Source organism: Vitis riparia, chromosome 1 (assembly GCF_004353265.1).
Source record: "Vitis riparia cultivar Riparia Gloire de Montpellier isolate 1030 chromosome 1, EGFV_Vit.rip_1.0, whole genome shotgun sequence".
Classification (NCBI taxonomy): Eukaryota; Viridiplantae; Streptophyta; class Magnoliopsida; order Vitales; family Vitaceae; genus Vitis; species Vitis riparia.
Window position 1 is genome coordinate 11802090 of NC_048431.1, and position 11230 is coordinate 11813319.

Here is an 11230-nt window from a genome sequence, read left to right on the forward strand (position 1 = left end):
AATTAGAAGAATTTCGACATGTTTTCTCGCATGCATAAAAGCTCTCCGTGCATGGCCACCTTTGGTGGGCCATCTTTGAAGTACACGTGCCCTTTTTTTTTATTATTCTTTATTCTCACGTGTCAAAGTTTGATTTTCGCAAATCCTCTTTTATATAATTTTCAAAATTCCGGTTTTTCAAATAATCTTATTTCTGTTCCAATTTTCAAAAATTTCATTCTCAAATAATTTTTCAAAATTTCAATTTCCAAATCTATTTTTCAAAACTTCCATTCTCAAATAATATTCCAAAATTCCAATTTTCAATTTAATTTTCAAAACTCCATTTTTTTAAGTTTAATTTTCAAAACTTCAATTTTCAAATAATTTTCAAAACTTCAATTTTCAAATTTAATTTTCAAAACTCCAGATTTTCAAATGATTTTAATTCCATCCCAAGCCCCATTTCCGCATGAAATGTCTGGCCACCTTCTAATGCACCACCTAAAGGCCACGTATCATCCTCTTTGATTTTTATTTTTTATTTTTATTTGATCTTTTGGTGTCAAAATTTAATTTTTAAAACTTTCATTCTCAAATAATTCTCCAAAATTCTAATTTTCAAAATTTCCATTTTCAAATAATTTTTCAAAATTCCAATTCTCAAATTTAAATTTCCAAACTTCCATTTTCAAATAATTTTTCAAAATTCCAATTTTCAAATTTATTTTTCAAAACTTCAATTTTCAAAATTAATTTTCAAAACTTTCATTTTCAAATAATTTTTAAAACTCTAGTTTTCTTTCAAATAATTTTAATTCTACTCCAGTTTTCAAACATTTTTAATTCTATAATTTTTCATCATTTATTAGGATTTTAAGTTAAAAAATATCTCATTTTTAATAAACTTGCTATCTTTCCTTTCAGGTAAACACTTTTACAAATTTTCTTTGATTTTAAAATAATTTTTTTTTTCTTTGATTTTTAATATACATGAAGGCAATTTTCATAATTCCAAAATGATGGAATTCATGGGATTAATTCATACAAAATAAGTTGGGCTTTGATAGGGACTTAACATTCATAACATTTCTTTCGAAAATAATTCAAGTGAATTGTATGGTTGATATTGTTTTATTGTGATTAGTTTTGTGTGAGATATTTTACACTTATCATTGTGCACTGACTTTGTTTCATGATAGCGTTTTATTACCTGCTACCAAGGTACGCTCTCACTCTCACTTTGTTTATTCATTTGTTATCATGACTTGTTTTTTATCTATGATCATTTTGGTATCCATTGATTTCCTGGTTAATTGTCATGTTTACCTCACTTTATTTAGTAGAGACCCATTTTTAGGGACTTAGAGGGATGCTACAATTTTTATCGTACATTCCCAATAAGTAACCTGACCCCCGTACCCAACTTTGGTTTTCCATAAACTGTCTTTTTCCAAATAAGGAGTCACACTTAGGGTTTTTCTTTCTTATTTTGTTTTCTAAAAAAATAAATAAATAAATAAGTGGTGACTCCAAGTCTTTTAAAAAAAATCAAATTTTCACCAAATAAATTAAAAAGTGAGTCACGCTATTGAGTGAGAACGCATCGTGAAAAATGTGGGGTCCACAATTTTGGTTGGTGTTGCCTTTCAACAAAAGAAAATGTTTCAGCTCTAATTCCATACTCACATATCTAAATTTTGTTCTTATGCCTAATGAGGTTGTGTTCCGTATGCACCTACAACAAAACTTCTTGTTACGTGGTCTTTTCCAAGGAGAATAGAGAATTTATTATAATTTCTAATATGGTATGTTTGGTTGGCTAGATATAGCATGCGATAGGATAAAAAAAAATGGATAATATATCCTATCTTAGATATGGTTGATGAGATAAAATGAATATTTCACCACTTATTCTATCGTATTTTCTGCTAAACATGGGATATGATAAGTAGTGGGATATATTATCCACCTTCTTTTTTATATCATTTCTATATATCCTAACCTAAGATGTAAGATATATATATATATCCTGTATCATAAATTATTTTATTATTTTTTAAAAAAATTTATGTTACTTATTTTGCAAAATAATTTTTTAATTACAAAATGAATTTTTGGTTAAGAAAGAAGAACTAAAAAATATTTATAAAATATATTGTAAAATAATATTGATATATGAGTTATTTAATAGGTATATATACATATAAAATAATTTTATATAATATAATATAAAAAAATTATTTATAAAGTTTAAATATTTTAATTATGAATATTCTTAAACATAAGAGAAATTTCATTTTTTTTTTAAATAAAAAATATTGGAACACAATATAATTTTTATTTTAAACATTGAAAAATAAGGTAGTAAAAATGTGAGTTTTACCCCAAATAATGTTGTTGTGTTTTGATTTACTAGGAACTTAATTGTATAAAAAAAAATGGTCAAAAATAGTGAGAGGGAGTGTTTTCTATTCCTTAATCCTACAACAGTCTCTAAGGCTGGATTGATATCTCCACAAATAACCAAAAAGTCAAGAACTATTGTTGACCAACTATGCCATAAGGAGAGAGCGGAATATGTGTTTATTCCATATAACCCAGAGAAAGTTTTCATGAATATCATGTAGAAACAATTACATACAATTTGAATTTCTTAATGTTGTCTAACTTAGATTTTTTTTTTCTTTTCTTTTTTATTGTGTTATATGTTTCATTGGGTTTCAGTAGTACTTCACCCTACAACAATGACATGTTACTATTTAGATTCACTCTCACATAACCCTTGTAATGATATTAAAGATGTTGTGAATACGTGTCACTATTCTTATATTATCAAATGAAGAAATGTGTCTAAACCATATTTGTTATCGTGTTCCCCTTTATAGTATAGTTTTGAAGTCATTCATGCATAAAAAAAAAAGGTATTATATGAAGTGTTTTTCTTTTCTTATTTTCTTATTGTTAATTTTTTTATTTATACTTATTTTCATTGTTCCAAAAGGTAGGGCTTTGAGAATATGATCACCTGAGATAACAAAAACATCAAGAAAGAAACCTTTTTGGAGAAATGTGACGATATTATAGGTTTCTTAATTTACCTATTTTTTAAAATGTTGATTTTAACCTTTCACTTACTAAGATGTACTTGTACCTATAGTGCCCACAACAAGAAGGAGGTCTTGAATGTGGTTATTTTGTTGTGCGATACAATTCAAGACTACTCACATTAAAGGTATGTGTAATTTAATCTTAAATATATGATATAGTTCAAAACTTATACTGTTTATTTTATTAATGTGACATATCTTTGTTTTACTTTATCAGTTTGAAGGACAAAAAAAACCCATACAAGTGATGAGCTGAATGAAATAAAAAGCAAGTAGGTTGCATGCATCAATGAAATTGTAATCTCTAGATTATAAAAATGGGTACATATTTTGAATGATGTCAATTAAAATTTTAAGATAGATTGATATATATATATATATATATATATATAAATATATAAAATATATATATATATATATAACATATAGTAATTATGAGATTTGAGAAACCTTTTATTTTGAATTAAGTCAATTAAAATTTTAAGATAGATTAGTAGTAGTTTTTTGGTTACTTGAGATGTATACAGCATCTAGTTGTAGGTAAATTTATTATAATATTTTTCCATTAATACATTATGTTTTTTATTTTAAGCAGATTGTAGTATTGGTTTGAATACATTGATAGAATCAAATCTTACTAGAGAGGTAATTTTATATCTTTGTAATCTTTCTACCAAAATAGCATGCACTCAATTTTTATTTGCACTATCTAGTTAAAACTATGCATTTATACTCTTTTCTTTATTTTATTTTCTTAATTTAATATTAGTCTCTAGCATATAGGATTCAAAAAAATATCTTTACATATTTTATTGTATTGCATAACCTTAAGTTTAGTATTATTAGAATGATGGTAGGTAGTATTGTCTATGATGAAACATATATTGGTTTTCTAATTAAAATAGTAAAAAATAAAAAAAGTTAAATGATTAAATTCTTAACACTAATATACTCAATTGTTTAAGATTTGACTCTATCTTATGTTTGAAATTGACAACAAGTGAGTTATACTTTATATCTCCACTTAAATTAATTTTATGATAGGGAAGCACTAGTTTATCATGGCAAGATAATTGTTCAAAATCAGTACTTGATCTTGAAGACTTAATTTGCATTATTGAATTTCAAGTTTTTGTGTGATTTTTGAAGCAGGTCTTGCTAATGGTGCAAATTTCGAAGCTGATTATTTTTTGTGCATAGAAAGCGATTTTTTCTAATATGGAGTTTGATGATTTTTGCCTTTGATAGATTGAAGATCATATGGAAGTTTTGTCGGTCATTTGAATTTCAACTATTTTGGCATGTTCAAAACAAATTATTAAGAATTTAATGGGAATTTCTTTACTTGTACTTTCTTTGAACATATTTTTATCATAGTTTAATTTAGGACATAATATGATATGTAAATAATTTATTGGGTATGAGAATTATTTTTATGAATGGTCAAGCATATTCAATTTTATATAGTAATTTATTGAGAATAAAATTTATTTTATTAATAGATGGTTTAATATCTATATTTGTGATAGAATTAACTCTTTAAACAAATTGAAATAATAATATTATTTTAGCTAAAATAATTTATTGATGGTAGCAATGTTGAAAAAATAAACTTCAATAAAGACTTTATCTTAACAAGAAAATAATAGTAAATATAATTTTATGTTGACCCATAAAATTGGTATATATATATATATATTGTTGATAATAAGGAACATCAACATATGCATATGGCGATAGCTAGAATAGTGTCAACATATCTTAGACTTATGTTGACACCCCAATCAATGACGCTAACCCTTGTCGTCAACATAAGCCAATGTTGATGGTGAAACATTGTCAACAGAGCCGTGTTTTTTTTTTTTAGTGTCATTAGATTTATAAAATTATCATAATTATCCTTTTTTATAATTATTTTAAAATATAGTTATTAAACATAAAATCAATCTTATATCAAAGGCAAATTACTTGTATTTCTACCTTTTTTTACTCTTAAAAGTATAAGTTTAAAATTATTCTAAAAAGGACCCATTTATTTAAAATTATGGGTTTAAGAATGACTTGCTATCTACCAACCATGTGGTAGAAATTGGTCTATGTAAACTTACCTTTTACAATGGTAACTAAAATAACTAAAAATATTTCTCTTAATTTGCTACTTCATTGTTTGGAATGACTTTTGTTCATCGTTCTTCCACTTTGATACAAATATTAAATGCAAGAAGCAAAAAATCAAGAAAGAAAATATTGTAGATGAAAACAAAAATATAAAAATTGAAGTGTCCACTTCTGATACCAAGGAGGTCTCTCTTTAGGACTAAGGTCAAGAATGGACCTACTACTCCTTCCTAAATCAAAACTAGGAGAGAGGGCTAACTACATCTTAATGAAATTGATTATTTGGCTACACCATGAACCATCTCATTAAGGGATAACTTATAATTGACTTGGATGTTCATAGCATTTCATTTGAGAAACATCTAATTGAAAAAAGTTTTACCTATAATTAAGGAACTAACAAAGTTTGTTGTCTAACGCACAAATGTAGATTTTCCTCTTTATATATATATAGCTCCACACCTAGGTAAGCCCACTTTTAATCGAAAAGGAAAGCATAAGTAATAACATTGGTCACTAAAGGAAAAATCATGAGACCTAAATGAGGGACTTATGCTTATCTTATAAAACACAAATGACTTTAAGGAAGGCTTATTTGAAAAAACAACTAAACATTCAATTATTTTAACACAACTGAATACTCGATTAAATTTGAAATTGCTTGAAAAGTTTGCTTGAGAAGGTGCTGTTAATTTGATTAATGTTGTGAGTAGTTATGTTCTTTTCCTATACATGAAACCAAGGAAATGAAAATAAATAAACTCAACAAACTCACTTTCTTTACATGCACTAACCCTATAGTATACAAGTGATAACCATGGATTAAAATATCTCAAAATTTCGTCGAAATTTTGAATATCGGGTTGCTAGAAAAAATAGGGAGAAAAATTGTTTAGGTGAAATTTTAGGATTTTTTTATCGAAAATTTTCCTAAAATTTGTATAAAATGAAACTTTAACCAATAAATTAATTTTAGTTATTTTATCTTTAAATTTAATTTAATATAAATTTAAAAAGATAAAATCATTGTATCTTAATAATTCTTTCTTTATATCATTTATAACATAATTAAATACAAAAGAAATAAATAAATATTTATGAAAGTTTGTAGATCTTGCTTAATAACCTAAGATTCAATAAGGTAACACCCAAAGAAGGGTGAAAGAGTATTTTTCAAAGGTTATAATAATATAAGAATTGAAATTTTCAATTCAATTAATCCTTTGGGAGTGTAAAATATAAAAGGCAATCAAACACATACAAGACAAAGGATTTTTATGTGGAAAACCTCTACATAACGTTTAGAGAAAAAAAAAACTCATGGGATCAAAGACCACAGAGTTATAATCTACCAAATATGAAGAAGAGGTACACATATTTACCCTTACAGTTGTTATTCCTTAAGATTTACACCTCAGAACCTACACCTAATGTCACATTTGTGACATAACACCACCATGCTCCTTAATGGACTCCTCAATGCCTTTAGGGGATGCAAATCTCTCTCATGAACTTAAAAATAAGAATCATGAACTTTTTAAGAGTTTTGGGTTAAAGCCAAAAAATAATGACTTAAAATTTAGGTGCATCTACTCTTAGAAGAACTCTTCCAATAGACATATATAAGAGAAAATTTAGTGAACTTGGAATTAATAAAGAAATCATAGTTTACCAAAACAATAGTTTAGAAACTTAAAAATTTTTAAAAGATTTGAAAGATTTTATATTTAAATTCAAAAATATTTGGAAAAATATTTTATATTTAAATTCAACAATATTTGAAAAAAAAATCTAAATTCTTTCTTGAATTCCTTAAAAAAATTGGAAATACTCTTTTTTAAATTCTCAATTTTAAATTTTTTCCAAATGAATTTTATTTCTAATTTTAACAAGTCCACTCTATGCCTCTTATGTCATCAGTCTCAAATAGCCCAACCATACATAATTGTTTAATCTGAGCTTCATTCTGCACCAACCTTGAATTTTCAAAGAAATGTAAATAATAGGAAAACACACAAAATCCTAAATCAAGATAAATGGAATAAAATTGTCAACTTAATCTAAATAACCTAATACACCAACAATTTATACTATATATATATATATATATATATATATATATATATAGTTCATTATTTCTTTTCTATGCTTAAATACATCTAACTTAAAAATTAAATGTGTTTTTAACTTCTACAGTAAATTCTTTTTTTTTTTAATCATTTTTTGGAGTTGTCTCCAATATTTCTCTAAGTTTTGATCATTTTTTATCTCACCGATATTTTTTTATCAAAATTTTTATTGATATTTCCTTATATATTTGTAATATCCAATTACCAATATTTTTGTAAAAACCAATATGTTTATCCTTGGTGATTACAAATGATCAAACTTACAATTGAATGTTGACATTCTTAGTGAGGCATGACAAAAAGTATTTGCCAAAGCACCATATATTTTATTAAATAGTTCCTCTTAGTAGTCTTCTCCATCATGAAGAGTCAATTAAGGCAACTTACTATTATTAATTTATACTTTCATTGGCTCATGATAGGAGCTCAACAATGTATTTTTCTCCTATTGCATGTACCTTAATTTTCTCTTATCAACTACTTAACCAAGTTATCATCTTCTTATGCTTGTGGAAGAAAGTGAGAACGAAAAGAAAATTCCATGATTTACACCTAGAAGGAAGGTCTCATCTTTTGGTGTAAGGTAGGGTTGGGCCTATTCTTCACTCCCTTTTGCTTCCTCTAAAATTAATGCACTAATCATATCATTCCTTTTAGTTATGTCTCTTAAGGGAGCATGATGATATTTTGTTCCTCAAGGAGAGGGTTGAAGCATGATTATATTTTTATTTGAAATTACTATTAGAGACAGACTAGACTATTCAACTTGGGTAAGTTATGAAGGAAAAATACAAAAAAGTCGTGTATTCTGTAAGAATGTGCACTAAAACCTTTGAGATTGTTGTGAAGTCAAACCTTATTATGTGTTTCTCCAATGCCTCGTGAGTGATCCTTAACCATGGTAATACCCCTAACCATGAAAGAATGAGGTAATCATATGTGGCCTATTCCAATAAATTGAGGAGTGAGCATATATATTGTAGTAAACCAAGCCAATTTTGGGTCACCTATATTATAGGTGGAATGTACGTGAGAATGCACACTAAGGGTCGGGAACTATCCAAATATCCCTCATTGTACCAACAAGAGGGACATTTAGTGTATAATATTTATTGTAATTAATACAATACAATCCTTGATCAAGTTGCATCCATCAAGGTTGATTGATTATGAAAGTTGAAATATTAGGGTTAAGTTTTTTCAAACCAAAAATGAAAATGGTAGATCATTTTTTTCAAAATAATTAACATAGGAAACAAAAATGTTAAGGAACTCAAGGCTCTTTGAAATCTTGAAGAGACAAAAGAATTTAAAACATTCATTCATAATTTCTCAAAATATAAGCCTTGAGTGAGTGAAATTTTAAGAATTTTCAAAATTTAGCTTTTCAAAATAACTTTTATATTGAAAGAATCTTTCAAAATCATAATTTTTAATTAAATTATTATTTAAGACATTTTATTTAATTTAAAAAAAAAAATTGTTCCAAAGGGTCTTTCTATTTGAATAGGAAACTTAAAAATTAATACTTTTCATAAAATAAAATTTGTTTAAACATTTTCCTCTAAATGGAATTTTCAAAAGAATATTATTCTTTAATAAAATAAAATTAGGAAATATTTGGAAATTTGGAAATTTGGAAATTTGGAAAATTATTAATCTTCATTGAAAAAAAAAATAGGAAATGTTGTTTCCTTTACAAAATTGAAAGATTTATGTAAGGAGGCTTTTTCCAAAGACAATTTAAAAACTTCTATAGTTTGATAGAAGTCCCTTCTCTATACTAATTAGTTCAGGATTGGGTGTGAAGAAGAAACAAAAAGAAAAGAAAAAAAAAATCTTATTATTTAATTTCATATTTAAATGATAATCTTGAAGTGAAATAGTCAACATAAAATTTACACAAAGTTATATTAGTGCATCATATAAAGAAGACAATCTATCTCAACTTTTTATTTACATATTTTCATTTTTATTTTATTTTAAATTTTTAAGTATGTTACTCATTTCAAAGGGCATGCGCCTTGTGAAATTACTTCATCCACATATGCCCATAAAATTATTCAAAATTATATTATTCATAGGATTCTCCTTGTTTAGTGGGTGCTTGATAAATCAACTTAATAACTTAAAGTAACTTAGTAATTTAATTTAAGTTATTTAAATAATTAACTATATTTGATAAAATAACTTAATGATATGATTTAAAGTAAAAAATAATTAACTTATTTTTAAGTCCACATCTTCATTTTACCTTTTCATCATCATTTATCATAATTACCTTTACGATCTCTTTTGTTTCTGCATGATCTTTGCCTTAGTTATAAATTTTTAATTCATTTTATCAAGCAATCTTAATACTTAAAAGTAAAAATTAAGTAATAAGTTTTAAGGAGTATAATTTAACTTAAATTCAACTTAAGTTATTAAGTAATTAATATTAAGTTTTATTAAATACCACCTTAGTATAGTCTTAAATTTTGAAAAATAGATATATATTGAATTTAAAATTTGAAAAGCAATGGTGAATTTTCACCCCTTTTTTTTTTTAATAATATTTAGGTTGCATTTTATTTTGAAAATATTTTCAAATTTTCATTTTTGGGATTATTTTTTTAAAAAAATTATTTTGTCTTTTCTTGAAATGTGTGTTTGATTATAAAAAAAAAAATGAAAACCAATTTTTAGAAAATAAAGAGTCCATTTGGGGGAGTTTTTTAAAACTTGTGTTTAAAAGTTGTTTTCAAAATAATGAAGAAAAACAGTTGTTTAGAATTTTTTTTACAACAAGAGTGCTTGATAATATGTTTTAAAAAATAATTAAAAAAAAAAAAAAACAAAATGCTTGTTCAGATCAAATAATTTATATTGCTTTTTGAAAACAATGTCGTATTTTTATTTTATAAATTTAATTTATATTAATATAAAATTAAATTCAAGTTAAGTCTTATTAAAAAATAAAAAATAAATTTATAAGTATGTATTAGTTAAAGACAAATAAATTTTTAATTATGAAATATTTTTTTATTCTAGTTAAACACAAATTACTATAAGATAAAAACACTTTTAGTATTCATTTTTAATACAAATACTTTAATTAATTGTCTTTAATTTCCTATTTGCCCATTATTTCTAATGATTGTTTTTAAAAATCAATGAAACCAACTTTACTTGTTCTTCAAAAGTTATTCTTTATTTCATTTTATTTTTAAAAGCTGAAAATAAATAATAACAATCAAATAATGTTATGAATTTTTAAAAATAAATTTCTGTTTTTAAAAATAAAAAACTATTTTTTAATTACAAGCCAAATATGTCAAAAATTTCTAGAATTTTAGGTCCGTTTGACCATGTTATATTAAACTTTTTTTTTTAAAAAAAAAATCAATTAAAAAAGCAAAAAATGGTTTTTAAAAACAAGTTTTAAAAAACATGACCAAACGAGTCTATGTCATTTTAAAAACTAATGAAAACAATTTTTATTTGTTTTATAAAAATTGTTCTCTATTTTATTTTATTTTTAAAAAAATCACAAAACAATGATCAAACAATACTAACAAATTTTAAAAATAGTTTTCTATTTTTAAAAGTAGAAAACTATTTTCAAATCACATCACCATACAAGCTCGTCATCTTTGTTTTTATTTTTATTTTTTTATGCTAAGTATTTCCTTTTAAATGTACACAACATCATCATTTATTGGTTTTGTTTATATTGGCATTTTTTTATATTTATAAAATTTATAATTATTTTATATTATAGGTATTTGAGGTTATAATTATTATATAATAATAAAACAAAATACTTATAATATTTGAGGGATACCATTGGTTTCTAAATATATAAACATATAGAACATCATTGTTTATTGATTTTATTTAGATTAATATTTT